This window comes from Suricata suricatta, chromosome 14 (genome assembly GCF_006229205.1).
Source record: "Suricata suricatta isolate VVHF042 chromosome 14, meerkat_22Aug2017_6uvM2_HiC, whole genome shotgun sequence".
Classification (NCBI taxonomy): domain Eukaryota; kingdom Metazoa; phylum Chordata; class Mammalia; order Carnivora; family Herpestidae; genus Suricata; species Suricata suricatta.
In genome coordinates this window covers 75,345,689-75,364,582 of record NC_043713.1, presented here as the reverse complement: position 1 = coordinate 75,364,582, position 18,894 = coordinate 75,345,689, and positions in this window count along the sequence as shown.

The window sequence follows — 18,894 nt, the reverse complement described above, 5'->3', positions numbered from 1 at the left end:
GTAAAAATGTTCCTTGTTTAATTATATTAATAGAATTAGAAAAACATAACAAGCCGCTAAAATAGAAGCTCAAGAGGGCAGGGAATTTGGTCTGCTTTGTTCATGGCTGTGGACTCGGCTTCTGGGACAGCTCCTGACACATAGTTGGTCCCATGGAATGAGTAAGTGACTCTCCCAGCATCTGTATGGTTTTATCAGAACATGGAATTTGAACTTAAGCTTATAGGCTGGATAGCATTTAGTTAGGAAGAAATAGGTGAGACTGGGGGCAAGGGACGATCAGGTGAGGCTAAGATACAGGACGAACAAGGCCCACGGCAAAATAAGCTAACATCTATCGAAATCACTCTGTGAAGTGCTTTCACTTACGAACTAATTAAATCCTCTTAACAATCCTCAGAATAGCTCCACTTTGCAGATGAGGAAACTGAGGCCCCAAGCGGTAGAGTATCCTGCCCAGAGACAGGCTGTAGCCCTGGCTTGGGCATTTTCAAGAGTCCTGCAAGGCTGTGGGGTCGCAGGCCCATCTGGGTCCCTGGGGTGTGTGCCCCAGCAGGGGGCCTGCTCTGCTTCAGCTCTGGTGGCCAGGGCCTGGCGTCCTTGCTGCTCTTGGCTCCCCCGCAGGAGCCCGCTCACCGCACACCAGGCCTGCTCTCTTTAACCCAGCTGCTGTTTTCACAGATTTCCATTTTTAGCTCCCTGGACTGGAACGCAGTGTTCAATGCACTGTAAACCTCAGTGTCAGTTTGATTATAAGAGAGGCGTGTGTGGGCTCTGGTGCTCTCTTTTCCATGTGTAATAATAACCCTCTGGATCTCTTGCCCCTTTTTTTCCCTGAGTCCCTTAAAACATTTCTAGGTAGTGTCCCATTTAAGCCTCTAGTTCCCCAGGGAGTCAGCAGGAGGCTATTATGTGAAAGGACTTTGGCAATATTCAGAAAGGGGTCCAATCATCTCTGTCTTAAATTCTCAGTAGAGTAAGGAAAATGCTAAAGGGGGGTGGTGCTTAATGAATGCCTGTGGTATGCATTTTATCAACCCTGCGAGGTGCATATGTGCACTTGCCCTTTCTTATGGGTGAGAGAAATAGCTCAGAGAGGCCAAGTGACTTGCTCAAGGTCACACAGTTAATAGTTGGCAGATTATGGATTTGACCCCAGATTTGCCTTTGAGGAGTTTGGTTTTTCCATTGCATCATTAAGCGGGATGTTATGGCAGTAAAGACATGGTCAGGTATCAATTCTCTTGGCTTCCACACCGAGTCAGCCTCCGTCCTTTTCCTTAGAGCTCCAAGTGAGGAAGAGGCTATAGGTTGGAAGGCTTGTACCTCACCAGTTATGACTATCTCTTGCCTTCTTAAAAATAGTGAAAGTAGGGGGTGCCTGGGTGGTTCAGTTGGTTAAGCATCTGGCTCTTGGTTTTGGCTCAGATCATGATCTCATGGTTTGTGGGGTTAAGCCCCACATCAGGCTCTGCACTGACATGTGGAGTCTGCTTGGGATTCTCTCTCCCTCTCTCTCTGCCCCTCCCCCACTGGCATTATCTCTCTCTCTCTCTCTCTCTCAAAGATAAATATTTTAAAAAATATTGAAAGTAGAAATTTGCTTGTTTCTTCTTCCATCCTCCTCATTCAATCACTCTTTCACTCATTCATTCATTCCTTTATGCAATCATTTCATGCATGCAGAAAGCATTTATTGTTCCCTTTTCTTTTTTGTATTTTTTAAAGTGTATTTATTTATTTTGAGAGAGGAGGGAGTGAGCACACGAATAGGGGAGGGACAGAGAGAGAGGGAGAGAGAGAATTCCAAGCAGGCTCCACACCATCTGCATAGAATCTGATGTGGGGCTTGAACCCACAAACCATGAGATCGTGACGGAGCCAAAATCAAGAGTTGGACGCTTAACCGACTGAGCTGCCCCAGGACTCCTGTTCCCTTTTCTCTGAGCATGAATAGGATGAAGATACAGTACCACTGAGTTTCTTTTCCCCAGGGTCTTGATGCTGCTAAAGCCCTGTGTGACCTAGGACAAGTGACTTCATCTCCCTGAACCCCAGCATCTTCATCTGAAGAATGGGCACATAATGGTTCTTATTTCATAGGGGTGTATGGGGAGCCAAGAGCATTTGAGAGTCAAGGAGTGGATCAGCCTCCAGGGTGGACGTGTGGGCCCTGAGAGGAGTATGTGGGGAGATGTTTTGGGGACAAAAGGATGTGTCTAGTTCAACGTTGTTGTCATGGTTTTATGAACATGATGATCTCCAGTGTTAGGCAGCCCAAATTACCACATCCATACGCCACACATTGGCTGTTTGGGGAAGGTTGGAAAGTTGAGTTTACTTAAACCCAAAAGCACTGATTAAGTACATACTTGTTAGGGAGGCTGTGAGGACTTGGATTCAAGTCCCAGCTCTGCCACATGACAGTTGTGTGACTTTGGGACAGCTGATGCACCTCTCTGGACTCCAACTGCTGCTTCTGTAAATGGGAAATGAGGTCTGCAGCATTCTTGTGAGGATTAGAAATGACTGGTAGAAAGCACTTAGCATAGTACCTGGCACTTGTTAGTGCCCAGTAAATAGATGTTATTACTAAAGCTGATAGGTACTGATTGAGATTCTGCAGAATCAAAAACCTTAAAAATCCATGGCTTAGGTCTTCAGGTACAGCTGGATCCAGGTGCTCTTATGATGTCATGGCCTGGTCCCATTTCATATACCTCTTAGCTCTGCTTTCATTCGTGTTGGCTTTGCTCCTAGGAAGTTCCTCTCCTGGTGGCAAGATGGTCCCCAGTAGCTCAAGATTTATATACTACCCACAAACCCAATGGGATAAGATCATTTTTTTCCCCTACAGCTACAGCCAAGTCCATGGCCTTGAGTCCCATTGGATCAGGGTGGGTCATGTCCCATCCTGAACCAATCATTGAGGTTATGGTGGACAAAGTAAGTTGATTTTCCAAGTCTGGGGCATGTCCTTCCCTCATGCTGGAAGATGGGGTCATCGGCTTTAAACAAACTGCAGGAACTAAAACTGAGAGAAGGCATTTCTTCCAAGGGAATGGATGGTGGACTTGTGTGTTAGGCTTAGTTCTCCCTGGAGCAGACTAGAGATGAGGATTGGTGTGCAAGTAATTGACTAGTAAATGCATATGGGAGAAACTGGTAAGGGAGTAGAGGCAGGGGGCTAAGGAAAGGGGAGGGAGTCTAGGAAGGGTGTGATTTCAGATGAAGTCCCAGCCTCATTCAGATCCTACCAGGAGCCCTGGAGTGCAATTTACACCTCAAGGCATGGGCATGGCCATTTGTACCTATGAACCAGTCACTGGTTCCTAGGAACTCGTCAGTCTCCAGATGGGGGACACAGCTCCAGTAGTTCAAGGACAGTGCTCTGAAGAAGATCACGGGTACAAGGGTTTGACAGCCATGCACACAGAGGCTCAGGGATGTAAAAGGGATGTGGGGGTCTGGTGCCCACTGTAGTAGAGAAAATCCATGACTGTCTGCAGTGGAAGGAGGTGAAGGACAGGAAGCAAGGGACAGAATGGGCCCCAGTGAGAAGATGGGGCAGATGAGAAACCCTTTTATCCTGGTGTGGGTCCAGGAGGAGAAACCGAGACGCAGCCCCTCCTGGCTTCCCTGTCGTTCTGCCCCACTGTCACCGACAAGAGCCACCCTCACAGTGTCCCTTCCAGTCCTCAGCAACATGCAGAGAACTCACTGTGCAGAAATAAGTGGGGATGTGATCCAGCAAAGGACACAGGCAGCAGAGAAGCCAGCGGGGTGCCTCAGTTCCCTGCTAGATGGATGAAGTCGGCACGAGGTCACTGGGCCCAGGGAGCCTGGGGTGCCTGTCCATGCCAAGGCTGAACCTCCAGCAGCTGGAGGTCTGGAGGTTCAGAAATTCTTTGGGCTCCTTTAGCCTTTAGCTGCCTCCTTCCTACCCACCTCTCACCCCTCCAAAGGCCTCTCTGTATATCGGGAGCAGCCACTACCCTCACTGCACCAGCTTTCAGCTGTCACTTTCTTCCCCAAGCCATCTGGCACTGGAGCTTTCTGCAGAGGGAGCCGAGAGGCAGTGAGGGGGAAGTAAGTGGATGTGCCAGGCCAAGTCAGCAGCTTCATCCTCAGGGTCATAGCCACTGCTCTGCTAATTATTTTGAGAATGATGAAGTGGTTCAGGCGGGGGATGACAAAGAGAGCCATTTATTGAGCACTTGCTATGTGTCAGGCTCTGTGCTAGGTGCCCCGTAGCAGGATCTCATGTCATCACATCCAGTGGCCATAGGAACTGGCATATTAGGATTCTTCCGGTTACGAGTGGTAGAAACCCAGTCCAGTCTGGCTCGAGGGGAGGACAAACTTTTTGGCTGACAAAATGGCAAAGTCAAGGGGAGTTAGGCACAGCGGGATCCAGGAGTTTAAATCATGTCACCGGTCTCTTGCCGTCATTCTGCTGTGCCTTCTTCCATGCTGGCTTTGGTCTCAGGTAGCTTTTCTGTTCTCTGCCATTCGGTGATGGCAGGTTGGCCTCTAGCAAGAATAGGGGTGCCAGTAACCAGTTCAGCAAACCCACCGGGAAGAGTGGGTCTCTCTTCCGTGGTCCATACCATCATGATGTCTCATTGGACCAAGTTGGATCTCATGTTAATTTCTGAACCAATCATGTGGCAGAGGACGGACTACTCTGATTGACCTCATTCCCATTTTGTGAGTGTGACAGCGTGCGTCCTGGACTGACGACCTCAGCCGTGAAATGAGGATAATAGTGTCTCTCTGTGGTGTGCGTGGTCCCCAGCCCCACTCCGGGCCCGTGGCAGACTCTCAGTAAGTGGTGGCTGCCAGCGCAGGGGTGTATTATTACGTCAACTCTGCACAAGGAAGCAGATACTGCATAAGGAAGGAAGTCAGGCACCAGGAAAAGAAAACTCAAACCAGAGCAGAGACGGAGGCTTGAGGAAATGGCTGAGCTGATGCAGCGCCAGGACCTCATGAAAAGCAATGCATCAGAAATGCTTTGGTTACTCGAGTGAAAAAATCAAATTAAACTTTGCATCTGAGAGTAGGGCTGCTGCAGCCTGGAAGCAATGTCAGCCTCACTGAAAAGGGCTGTGGCTCTTTTAGCCTGAGGGAAGCCAGGAGCCACCAGCAATTCCGCCTGCTGTGTTCTCCTGGGGCTGGTCTCTCTCCAGGAGGAGGCATGTCAGCATCCCGGGTGGTTCCTGAGGTAGCTGCTGTCCTTGCTCCATCTCTGGGTGAAGCCCTGTGATCCAGAAGGGGGCCTTGTTTGTAATAGCCTTCCCTCACTCCCCAGAGAAAGCCAGAGGGGATGGGGAAGAAGGGAGTTGAAGGAAAGCAGCAAAGAAGGGCTGTGATTTTTTTTAATGTTTATTTATTTTTGAGAGAGAGAGAGGGAGAGAGAAAGCGCGTGAGCTGGAGAGGGGTAGACAGAGAAGACAGGATCTGAAGTAGGCTCTGCACTGTCAATGCAGAGCCCTGTGCAGGTCTTGAAATCATGAACTGTGCATAATCTGAGCCCAAATCACACACTCAACCAACTGAGCCACCCAGGATCCCCTAAGGGCTATGATTTAATAATTTTTTTATGTTTTTTATTTATCTCTGAGAGACAGAGAGAGTACCAGCAGGGGAGGGCCAGAGAGAGAGAAGGAGATACAGAATCTGGAGCAGGCTCCAGGGTCTGAGCTAGCGGTCAGCACAGAGCCCCATACAGGGCTCGAACCCACGAACCATGAGATCATGACCCAAGCCAAAGCTGGACGCTTAACTGACCTGGCCACCCAGGTGCCCCGAAGGCTCTGATTTAAAACAAGAAATGAGGGGGCAGCACCTGTGTGGCTCAGTCGGTTAAGCATCCGACTTTGGCCCAGGTCATGATCTTGTACTTGGTGAGTTCAAGCCTCACATTGGGCTCTGTGCTGAGAGCGCAGAGCCTGGAACCTGCTTCGGATTCTGAATCTCCTTCTTTCTCTGCCCCTCTGCCACTTGTTCTCTGTCTCTCTCTCCCTCTCAAAAGTAAACAAATATTAAAAATAATTAAAAAAAAAAGAAAAATGTGTAGCTGCCAGATGCTTTGGTCAAACGGAATCTTACTATGAGCTCTAACATGGAGGGCGGGTCTGTCAAGGAGACCCTTACTGGAAACACTTTGGGGAGCATTTCTGCAATATTTAGTAAAGCTCAGTAAACGTGGGCACATTCCATGACCCAGCAATTCCGTTTGTTGGTATGTGCGTAAAGAACCAAGTCTCAAACTTCTGGGGGCAGATGAGGCACCGAGGATCTTGTTAAAATGCAGATTCTGATTCAGTAGGTCCTGTAGGGGCCTGCGATTCTGTGTTTCTGGCTGGCTCCCTGGTGATGCTTGGATCACAGTCTGACTAGTAAGGCCCGAGGGAACTGTTTCCTAAACTTTCTTTTGGCTCTCACTGCCAGTAAGAAATAAATTCTAGATGGCAACCCACAATACACTTATCTATAATTGAAACAAAAGTTTTATGAAGCAGTAGTTACCTTTCCTGTGTGATGCACTCCTACTCTTTCCTCTTCTGTCAGCAACGAAAACAAACACGAAAAACACAGCATTGACCACAAAGCCACTGAAATAATTGCATTATTCGCCAGTCGGTCTCCCCCCACTGCACTTTGAGAAACAGAACCCTAGAGAAATTCTTACACGCAGACCAGAAAACAGGAAGGCTCACTGATGAATTGTTTGTAATAACAACAACAACAACAGCAAAAATTGGGGAAACCCCAAAGAAAACAAAAGAAAAAAACAACAACCTGTAAGATCCGTCCACAGGAAAAGGTAGTAGGATTATTTGTGAAACATGCCCACAGTGGAACTGTGAAAATAAATGAATTTGAACCACAAGCATCAGCATGCATCTCAAAAACAAAAGCCCAGTAAAAATACGGGAGGAAAGATACATGTTCTAAGATACCATTTATATACAGTTTGGAAATAGGCAAAAGAATTCTATTTGTTATTTGGGAATTCATACACATGTAGTAAAGGTATAAAAGCTCATAAGGGAATGATTAACACTGAATTCAGGAGAGTGATTGCCGCTGAGGGGAGAGAGTTGGGTAGGAAGGAGGTGCCTTTGGGGCTTCATTAGTATATGTAAAGCTTCATTTCCCAAGATGGGTGATGAGTCCACAATGCTCATTATATTAGTCTCTCTCTCTCTCTCTCTCTCTCTCTCTCTCTCTCTTTTTATAGGCTTGAGGCATTTCATAGTAATTAAAATTTTAAAAAGAAGGAAAAAGAAAGGAGAGGGGTTTCTAGAGTGTAAATTCGTAGGGGGTTGTATTAATTTCCTAGGACTTCCGTAACAAATTATTTAATATCTGGTGGCTTAAAACCAGAGAATGTATTTGTGCACCATCCTGAAGGCCAGAAGTCTGGAGCTAAGGTGTCCATTGGGTGTGTCCTCTCTGGAGGTTCTGGGGGAGAATATGTTGCATGCCTCTCTCTCCTACTTTTTGATGACTTCTGGTGAACCTTAGCATTCCTTGGGTGGTAGGGCTTCATTACTTCAGTTACTGCCTTCACATGGTCTTCTCTCCATGCCTCAGATTTCCTTTTTCTTCCTCTTTTAAGAATACCGATCATAGGACTTAGGGCTTCCTGTAAATGCAGAATGATCTCATCTGGAGATACTTAACTCAATTATTCCTGCAAAGACCCTACTTCCAAATAAACTCAGAGGTATCAAGGGCTAGGACTTGTGCATATCTTTCTGGGAGCTAAAATTCAACCCACGTTAGGGGGTACAAAACCCTGTCCATCTCACCCTTTCCTCTTGAATATCATGATGATGATATTTTGTATGGCAGGGCTTTCATTCTTAGCACTGTTAACATTTTGGGATGTGGGGTTGGATAAATCTTGTCCTGGAGGGCTTTTCTGTGCCTTGAAGGATGTTCAGTAGCGTCCTTTGTTTTTACCTGTTGTGTGTTAACTGTAGCTCCAGACATTGCAAAATGGCTCCTGGGGAGAAGGGTTGCAAGATAAAACAGAGGGCCCCACCCCTGGGTGGCTCAGTCAGTTGAGGGTCCGACTTCGGCTCAGTTCATGAGCTGACAATTTGTGAGTCTGAGCCCTGTTTGAGGCTTGCTGCTGTCAGTTCAGAGCCTGCTTCAGATCCTCTGTCCCCTTCTCTGTCTCTTAAAATGAGTAAACATTAATGCTCTCATGCTCTCTCTCTTAAAAATGAGTAAACACTGGGGCGCCTGGGTGGCTCAGTCGGTTAGGCCTCCGACTTCGGCTCAGGTCAGATCTCACGTTCGTGGGTTCGAGCCCCGCTTTGGGCTCTGTGCTGACGGCTCAGAGCCTGGAGCCTGCTTCTGGTTCTGTGTCTCCTTCTCTCTCTGCCCCTCCCCCTCTCATGCTCTGTCTCTCTCTGTATCAAAAATAAATAAAACGTTAAAAAAATTTTTTAAAATGAGTAAACATTAAAAAAAAACCCCACAAGGCCCCAATTAAATATCACTTTCAGGTAAACAATAAAGTTTTATCATAAGTATATCCCAAATATTGCATGGGACATACTTCTATTAAAAGATGTTTACACTAGGCATCCTGTTGTACCCCCACCCCTACCACCAAATCAGGCAACCCTACCTAGGGAGACAAATTGCCTCTGGTTTAGAACAACTAACTGAGGACTGGCATTACAGATTGGCATTCATTGAATGATTACTCTGTGCCCACCACCGTGCTAAAGCCGTGCTCATGCACTGCATTTACTCCTTGAAACAACCCCAAGAAATAAGTCTTATAATTACCCACAGCAAATAATCAGACCCACGCTTTCACAGACCGTGTGAGTCGGGTAGGAGGGTGGCTTCTCAGCCAGTTCTGAACGCCTCATGTGCTTAGGGGAAAATGGTGCTGATGTCCGGCCTCTCGTGGTGGCGGTACGGGGTCAGCCAGTACAAGAACTGCAGAACAGGCTGGCCAGAGGGGAAGATAGCAGGCTATAGGAAGATGAGATGTTATGGACGATTCTGGGGTGTGGGATCATTTGCCAAGGAGAGAAGCAGCTGAGTAGCAGTAGTTAGCAGACCTGGGCTTGAATGTTGGTTTCACCACCAGGCATGACCTTGTGTAGATGCTAGAGTGACATTTATTCTCCACTTGATGTATGCTGGGTGCTGCTCCAAGTGCCAGCCCTCCACAATCTCATTTAACTCTCACATGACTCTCCTGAGGCAGGTCATCTCACAGATGAGGATCCTGAGGCTTAAGACAGATTAAGAAACATGCTGCATATCATGAGTGAGGGACAGAGCTGGGGCTCCCACCAGGGACACCTGGACTCTGGTGGTCTTTTATGAATGTCTCTGAAAGAGTCAGCTTCCCCCTTTTTCCAATGGAGGTACCATTCCCATGTTCCTAGGTTTGATTTTAGGATGAAATGAGTTAGTGTGCCTAAAGCGCTTAGCATAGGGCATGGCACATGGTACCTAGCAGTTATTGTTATTAAGGGAGGGGAGTGAAGCCTGAGGCAGGGGTCCCTCTTCTCCTGCTCACAGGCTGTGTGTGTGTGTAGCAGGGATCGTGGCCCTGTCATGTTTATTTCTGAAAAACTTTTTTTTAAATGTTTATTCATTTTTGAGAGACAGAGCATGAGTGGGGGTGGAATAGAGAGGGAGGGAGACACAGAATCCGAAGCAGGCTCCAGGCTCTGAGCTGTTAGCACAGAGCCCGGAGTGGGGCTTGAACCCAGAACTGCAAGATCATAACCTGAGCTGAAGTCAGACGCTTAACCGAGCCACCCAGGCACTCCCATTTCATTTAAAAATCAGTGTGCGTTGACCGCTATGTGCCAGGCACTGTTTTAGGCTATAAGCACACAGCTAAGACTAAGACACAATCTTTGTCCTCAGAGTTTAGCCTTTCTCCACCAAGCCCAAAGCCCATAAGTAGGCCCTCAAGAAATGGCTCCTGCATGAATGACTGCATGAATGAATCAATGCCTACTTGAAAGAAAGAAAGAAAGAATGAATGAATGAATGAATGAATGAATGCAAAGAGCAAGTGAGTCCTGCCTTCCTAACAGAGTCATCGATTCAGCTACAACTGCCATGGCTAATCCCGGGATAATGGATGAGTCCTGTCTTCTAATAAAGGTGGTTTCATCCATCTGAAGGATAGGGATAATAATATATTCCTTGCAAAGCTGTTGGGTGGCTTAATTAGCTAATATTTATAAAGTGCCTCCAAAGCCACAGATAAAAGCAAGGTAAAAACACATTGCGCTATTGATATTAATAATTTACTGTTCCCCTGCACTGGGCCTTTCAGATGTGTTTCTTGAAACAGGAAGAGGTAGAGCTTAGTTTTGGGATAATTAAACCCTAGATAAAAATCCGCTTCTTTTTTATTTGAGCAAAAACAAGCCCTTTTTCCTCTTTGCAGTCTCTCCATTTTCCTCATACTCAGGTGAGCTGCCTTGGTTGAGGAACATCTGTTGTTGAGACAGTAACTTTCTCTCCCTGTAGCTATTATTTAATGCAGGCATGTCCAACCGAAGTCTTCCCGGGGCCTCGTCCGGGCCGCTAAAATGGTTAGAGCATTTGCATAACTAACCGATGGTTTACATACAATCTGAATAAGTTCTTGGTCTGTGCAGTTATATCTTATTTGATTTCCAAAAGTGTCGTCACTTCTGTTCACATAATCATAAAAGTGGCAAAGATTTCAGACCCTACAGTGACCTCATTCCCTGAGTCATTTGAGGGGTAGAAGGAAGGGACATTTGTTGAATATCTACTGTGTGCTTATACTTTCAATTAATCATTGAGATCACCCCGGGGAGCTAAAAAAAAAAAAAATACTGATGCCCAGTCCCCCCCACCCCCCGCCCACGAGACTGATGTTAATTGAGAGTAACTGTTGGGGGCAGAGCTTAGTGTCAGGATCTCTGAATCCTCCCCCGGTGATTCTAAGATGCAGCAAAGACTGAGAACTACTTGTGTAATCCTCATAAAACCCTTGAACACCACCCCACTTGCCGCCCCCCACCCCAACCCCACCCCTAACATGTTGAAGCTGTGGGAACTGAGGCTTGGTGCATCAGGGGAAAAACATTCATGATAATATTACTAATGTTAAAGCTGACCATTTTGGTACTTAGTATGTAAGACTCTGTGCTAAGCACATTAATGTGTGTATCTTTTTTTTAAATTTTAACATTTATTTATTTTTGAGAGAAAGCGACAGAGCACGAGCAGGAGAAGGGCAGAGAGAGAGGGAGACACAGAATCAGAAGCAGGTTCCAGGCTCTGAGCTGTCAGCACAGAGCCTGATGCAGGGCTTGAACTCACAAGCAATGAGATGATGAGCTGAGCTGAAGTCAGATGCTTAACTGAATGAGCCACTCAGGTGCCCCCTGTGTGTCTTTTAATGCTTATTTATTTTTGAGAGAGCATGTGAGTGTTAGAGGGGTAGTGAGAGAGGAAAATAGAGGATCCAAGCAGGCTCTGTGCTGTCAGTGCAGAGCCTGACGCGGGGCTCGAACTCACAAACTGTGAGATCATGACCTGAGCCGAAGTCAGCCACTTAACTGACTGAACCACATAGGTCCCTTGTATGTGTGTCTTTTAAATTCTTATGATGACTCTTGGAAATAGGAATCAATAATATCCTTTATTTATAGATGAACAGACTGAGGCTCAAAAAGTATGTCATCTTCCCAAGGCTCCTGAACTAGCAAGAGATCACCCACAGGGGAGACATGAGCATGTTTGGATTAGGATTAGACTCTGCCAGGATTTGAATTTTGATGCTAACCTCTGGTTTATGCAAGATCCAACTTGTATGTTCCTTCAGAATCCTGTCTTTGTCTTCTCCCGTGCTCCTCTGGGCTTAGCATACCGCTGGGCTCTTAAAGGCACCTGGAGACTATTGAGAGTTGTCATGGAGCAGTTAAGGCCAAGGGCCATGCTTTCCAGGCCTTAAGGAGCAAGGCTTTTTGACCTGATCAGGTTTTCCTTCCTTCCTCCTCCTCTCCAGTACTTTTTGAGGACTGTGTCTAAGACAGACAGACGAGGACTGCTGTATAGCGTCCAACATTTGCCAGCCAGTCTTGGAGCTTTGAATTAACCAGCAAAGGTGGGCTGTGCTTTTTTCCTCCCTTTAAAATGAACCGTAGCTGATCTGAGAAAATAGTTTCAGCACACCAAAGGGAAAAATGGTGACTGTTTATTTATATATTTGGAGTTTTTTTTCCTTTCACCTGGAAAGTGGCAAGAGGAAAGAAATTTTGTCACATTCATCCAGCCCAGTGTGCTCTTGAGTAGTGAGTCCTTTGGTGCCGTGGTATTCAGATATAAATTCATTCATTCAGGGCTTCTTGAGCTCTTGTCATGTGCCTGCCACTGTCCTAGGTGATGGAGACACATTATAAAATGAGGCAAAGTCCCTTTATCCATGGTGACCTGAATGATGAGAAGAAGCAGGTCGTGTGTAGATGTGGAGGGCCAGTGTGGTGAGCACAGGGAGTTGTATGTGTAGAGCCCTGAGATCCGAATGAGCTTGGTGGGTTTAAAGAACAGTAGCCCAGAATGTGGCTCACAGTGGGCAAAGAGGGGAAGAGGGCACGGGTGGGTAGGCCAGATCACGCAATGCCCTGTAGCCATGATAAGGCATTTGAATGTTACTCTGCAAGAGGTAGGAAGGCGTTGAGTGGTTTTAAAGCAGAGAAGTGACACTTACATTATATGGAACTTACACTTCCTAAGGATCACTCTGGATGCTGTTGGGAGGATGGACGGCAGGGAGGAGTAGAAGCCTGGAGTGCAGTCAGGAAGTGTGGAAACAATCCCTGTGAGAGGTGATCGTGGTTTGAATGGTGGGGGGGGGTGGCAATAGAAGGTGGTAACCAGTGGTTGTGTGATTAATTCATTTGTGTTGGGTGAAGAAAAGAGAGGAATGAAGGTTGACTCTTGGCCTGAATGAATTAAGGCTCTGTTGCTGAGATGGGAAAGACTAAAGGAAAAGTCCATATGCAACCAAATCTGAAAAACATCATCTATTTTCTTTTTAGAAAACTCACCGTAGCATATTAAAGGTTCTGAGATGGCCTGCAATAAAGACATCTTCTTAACTTTGGTTAACTTAGAATTTCCCAGAGTTACTTGATCAAGTAATTTTGTCCATTACGCTGCAGAACATGTGGTTAAGAGTCTTCAGACTTTTCCTTGAGTAGCATCAGGGTTTTAGTGTGTAGAATCGTGTGTGTGTGTGTGTGTGTGTGTGCGCGCGCGAGCGCCCATGCGTGCACATGTGCTCAGGTTGGGGAAGTGACTTGCAGCGGTGTGGTGTTTTAGATTCTGATGGATCTGCTATGTGCTTCTTTTCTTTCCACCTTCAAATACTTCCCCACCATCCTCTTCCATTTAACTGGCATTCCTGCTTCCAGTCCAAGCAAACCATGTCTCCACACCAGATTAGAGAGTGCCACACCTCTGCCTGAAACTTTAAATGGCTCCCCATTGCCTTTAGGATGGATATGAAATGCGTTACTATGGCTTCGCTGCAGGCTTTGCAATATGCTCTCCCGCCTATCTCCCTAGCCACCTTTTCACTCTGGCTAAGCTGGACTTTCTAAAGCTTCCTCATTCTCCCTCACCTCTGTGCTTTTCCACATGTTCTTCTCTCCACCTGGGATACTCTCCAGGCCCCTTTCACTCACCTTTCGAGTATCATCTGGGATGCAGCCCTGGGGAGCTCTTGCCTGGCTTCTCAGGCTTGGGTTTAGCATCTCTTCTTTGCACTCGTGATTCTCCTAGTTTCTCCCACCGAGCTTTATTGAGGTGTAATTGACAAATAGAAATATACATTTAGGTGCACAACTTGCTGTTTTGGCATACATCTACATTGTGAAATAATCACCACAGTCAAGCTGATGTCTAGGCAATGGTATTTTGGCTATAACGCCAAAACAGAGGTGCAAAGCCAAAAGCACAAATAGACAAGTGGGGTTGCATCAAAGCTAAAAATTTCCTGAACAGAAAGGAAAGAAGCCGCAGCAAAGGGAAGAAGGCAGCCTCCAGAATAGGAGAAAATATTTGCAAATTATGTATCTGATTAGGGGTTAATACTCCAACATGTGTGAGGGACCCATTCAACTCAGTAGCAAAAAACCAAGTAACCGGATTAAACAATGGGTTAACCTGATTTTAAAAATTTTTTGAAATTTCTCAAAAGAAGACATACAGATGGCCAACAGATGTATGGAAAAGTGTTCAGTCACCGTCACCAGTCCTCAGGGAAATGCAAATCAGATCCACAGTGACATAACACCTCACACCTGGTAGGATATCTATTATCAAAAAGACCAAAGGTAACAAGTGTTGGCGAGGATGTGGAGGAAAGGGAACCTTTGTACACTGTTGCTATGGAATGGAAACTGGTGCAGCCACTATGCAAAACAGGATGGAGGTTTCTCAAAAACTTCAGAAAATAGAGGGCTGAAATCGAGGAGAAAAAGTGATACTTAACATGGACTGTCAGGGATGGCTAAGAATTTGCCCGCCAGGAGTCTAAGGATGGGGAGTGGAGGAAGGATGCTTGAGGCAAAGAAGAACATGAAGATGGGGATGTTGGTGGCACATTTGGGGACCAGTGAGTTGAAGCCTACAGGGTTTAGACTAAGTCAGTATCAGTTAGGATGCTTTGACCTTTGAGAAGAAGAAAGTCCTAACAGGGCCGCCTGGGTGGCTCAGTCGGTTAAGCGTCCGACTTCAACTCAGGTCATGATCTCACGGTTTGTGAGTTTGAGCTCTGCATTGGGCTCTGTGCTAACAGCTCAGAGCCTGGAGCCTGCTTCAGATTCTGTGTCTCCCTCTCTCTATGCTCCTCCCCTGCTCATGCTCTGTCTCTCTCTGTCTCTCAATAATAAATAAACATTTAAAAAAAAAAAAGAAAGTTCTAACAGTAACGGTTCAAATATCAGGAAAAAATTATGTGGCATCATGAAAAGTCAGGATGGTGGTCCAAGAGTGACTAACTTGGCAGCTCATGGTCACCAGGGAATCGTTTTCCCCATATCTCCACGTTGTCATTCCAGTGAATGAATTTGAGGCTGTGTTCTCCTCAGTTGACTTAAATCTCTGTTTTTAATCAGCAAGGGAAGTATTACCCAGAAGCCTCATCCTAGATCCCATTGGCCAGGCCTGTATCATGTGCCTGATCAAGTTCCTGGAGAGGGACCCATGCCCACCACAACTGACATAGACCCAGCAAGATTTACACCTGCACCCACGACCGAGGAGGGGCAGGTGGCTGCTCAACAGAGGAGCAAAATCAGGGTTCTTTTAACAAGAGATGAGAGGGTCAGGCGGCCAGGTTTGGCCACAATGGAGACCTGGAGCATCTGTATTCTGTCTAGAGTCTCAGCTACAACTCAGCTCCAGCCCCAAGGGTGGAGGCCACTGGGATTAGAACTTGCAATGAAAAAAAAAAAATCCAGAACTAGAGATTATGTGAAATCTTGTGATTTCTAACTGTTGGCAGCCAATTTGTTATTTTTCGTTTGTTTTTTAGTGTATTTATTTATTTATTTATTCATTTATTTTGAGAGAGAGGGAGCGCACACACACACAAGCGAGCAGAAGAGGGGCAGAGGGTGAGAGGGAGAGAGAGAATCCAAAGTAGGCTCCATGCCCAGAGCAGAGCCTGATGCAGGGCTCAGTTCCATGACTGTGAGATCATGACCTGAGCTGAAATCAAGAGTCAGACACTCAACCAACTGAAACTGGCAGCTAATTTAAATTAAAAAAAACAACTTTAGTTCAAATAAAATGTTTGTGGGTCAGACATATACAGATTATAAAGGAAAAGATCCCTTTTACCACCATGCTAATTTTCTTCCTCTCTCCAGAAATGAACACTGTTAACACTGTAAGTATCATTCTAGATCTTTCTTTTATCTTTCATTTTTTTAAGATTAAAAAATTTTAAGTAATCTCTTCACCCCCAGTGGGGCTCAAACTCACAACCCTGAGACCAAGAGTCATGTGCCCCACTGACTGAACCAGCCAGGTGCCTCTGGATCTTTCGTTTTTCTAGGAACATAATTACATACGCTAAGTACGTGGATATGGTTTTGGTTTTCTGGTTGTGTGTGTGTGTGTGTGTGTGTGTGTGTGTGTGTGTGTGTGTGTGTGTGTGTGTGTGTGTGTTTAACCTTAGGGGTATTTTATTATGCATGCTTTAAGGCAAGCTCTTTTCACTCCAAGACCCTTCCACTGCAGGGCGTAGGTTTGTGAACAATACATGAGAGAAAGATTCCTTTCAGGTGTGACTGTTTAGAAAGCTCCCTTCCGGGGCGCCTGGGTGGCTCAGTTGGTTAAGAGCCCAACATCGGCTCAGGTCATGATCTCACCGTTTGTGAGTTCAAGCCCCACATGGGGCTCTCTGCTCTCAGAATGGAGCCCACTTCAGATCTTCTGCCTCCCTCTCTCTCTGCTCCTCCCCTGCTTGCTTTCTCTCTCTCAAAAATAAATAAAAACATTTAAAAAATGTTTTTAGAAAGCACTGTTCCATAGCAGTGCATGTAACACTCCTTGGTACTCCAATATGAAAGTCCCTTCATGGGCATTCTTTTGTTCTTAGGTGGTGTGGTGGCTTTGTAATGGGTCCATCAACCTGGATAATATGAACTACATGCTCCACAATCCTTTTCTTGTTTGTTTCACAATTGGGCCAGTCACTGGGAGATTCTTGGGAGATCCCGAAGGCATAGGGGAGCTCACACGCATTGTTGCTGATCTGCTTCATCATCCTGGGGGCATGATGAGCAGTAGCTAGTCCTGCAACTGCTTTACCATCAGTGCCTCCGACTCCTGGGCTGTGTGTGTGTCCAGCTGTGTGTGTTCAGGTGTGTGTATCCAGGTGTGTATGTTCAGGTGTGTGTGTCCAGGTGTATGTCCAACTGTATGTGTTCAGGTGTGTGTTTTTTCAAGTGTGTGTGTCCAGGTGTGTGCTCAGGTGTATGTGTTCAGGTGTGTGTGTCCAGGTGAGTGTGTCCTGGTGTATGTACCCAGGTGTGTGTTCAAGTGTGTGTGCATCTAGGTGTATGTGTTCAAGTGTGTGTGTGTGTGTGTGTGTGTGTGTGTGTGTCCAGGTGTTTGGGTGCAGGTGTGTGTGTCCAGCTCTATGACTAAAGGCTTCCAGCTTCCTCAGGATACTCACACCACTAATGCCAGAGGCAATGGGAATCTTCATGGGTTTCAGTCTGCCTTCATGGTGTTCTAGCACGTTCTTAGATCTTTGTCTTTCTGACTGCCTGTCCTGAGAACTTCAGACTCTGGCATCAGATATGAAGACAGTAGCTTTACTGCAACTGCTTAGTCAGCCCTCATAATTGCATGAAGCTAATTCCTTGCAACAAATCCCTTTTGTTTTACATACATTTACATATAGTATGTACACATATAAAATATGTATTATTATTTATATTTAAAATATATGTTATATAGATACATATTTTAAGAATGGAGAAAATCTCATTTGCTTCACTGGTTGAGTTCTGATACAGAAGGATTTCCATTAGAATAACAATAGCAACTACAACAACAAAAAGAAACACTTATGGAGTATATTTTTTTAAGTTTATTTTTAAGTTTATTTTGAGAAAGAGATAGAGAACAAGCAGGGGAGGAACAGAGCCTGATACGGCGCTCAAACTCATGAATCATGAGGTCAAGCTGAGTCAAGAGTTGGATGTTTAACCAACTGAGCCACTCAGGCACCAGAATTATGGAATATTTTGTTTAAAATTTTTTTTAATGTTTGTTTGTTTTTGAGAGACAGAGAGAGAGCATGAGTCAGGGAGGAACAGAGAGAGCGAGAGAGGTAGACACAGAATCTGAAGCAAGCTCTAGGCTCTGAGCTGTCAGCACAGAGCCCAATGCAGAGCTTGAACCCATGAACTGTGAGATCATGACCCAAAGTTGGATGTTCAACTGACAGCCATCCAAGTGCCCCTGGAGTGTTTTTTAAGAGTTAGTACTGTGCAAAGTACTTTATGTATATTGTCTTATTTAATCCTCACAATAATTCTACAAGCAAGGGCTCTAATTCCCATTTTACATGCAGGGGGCATGGGCTTAGTTAACAAAGTCAAGTCACTTGACTGCCATCATAGAGCTACAGGCAGAGCATGATGCTAATCTGGGTTTGTCTGACTCCAAAGCCTGGGCTTTAAACCATTGTACTATAATGTTTCCCTTAAAAACAAATTCTAGCCAGACTTCACAGTAGGAATATAGTTTATGGATATTCTCAGGTGTGAACATTGGGGGCCCCTCCAGCTGCGGAGGAAGAGAAGAGAGGGTGCTTGCTTTGGAAACAGGATGTACCTTGAAGGTCATGATGTCTTTGAGAGTCTGGTTTAGAGGCAAGTGTGGCGTTTTGTTCACTCATAAAACAGGCCCCCTGCTCGGTCTCCTTCTGGAAGCCACTCATGTTCTTTGAACAAAGTATGCTATGTGCACCACTGGTTATGCACAGGATGACTTTAGGTATCACTGAACATTGCATACAGTTAAATCACATAGTTATTCTCTTCTCAAATGACTTGCCTCCCAATTATAGAGGCAAGAAAATATTAGCACAGTGCTAATATGTTTCTAACACCTCTCTAACATTGGCCAGTCTACCTTTGAACAAGAAAAGAAAGCAGAGCGTAGCCTGAGAGTCTCCCGTGGGCAACCCTACTATAGAGAATTCGGTAGCGTCAGTTACGTTCTCTTTATCTTTTTACAGTTACCTTCTAAGAATGGCAAGGAATAGTGGGGTTTTTAAAAATGTCATATGCTAGAATTTGTAAGTTAGAATTCTACTAAAAAGAT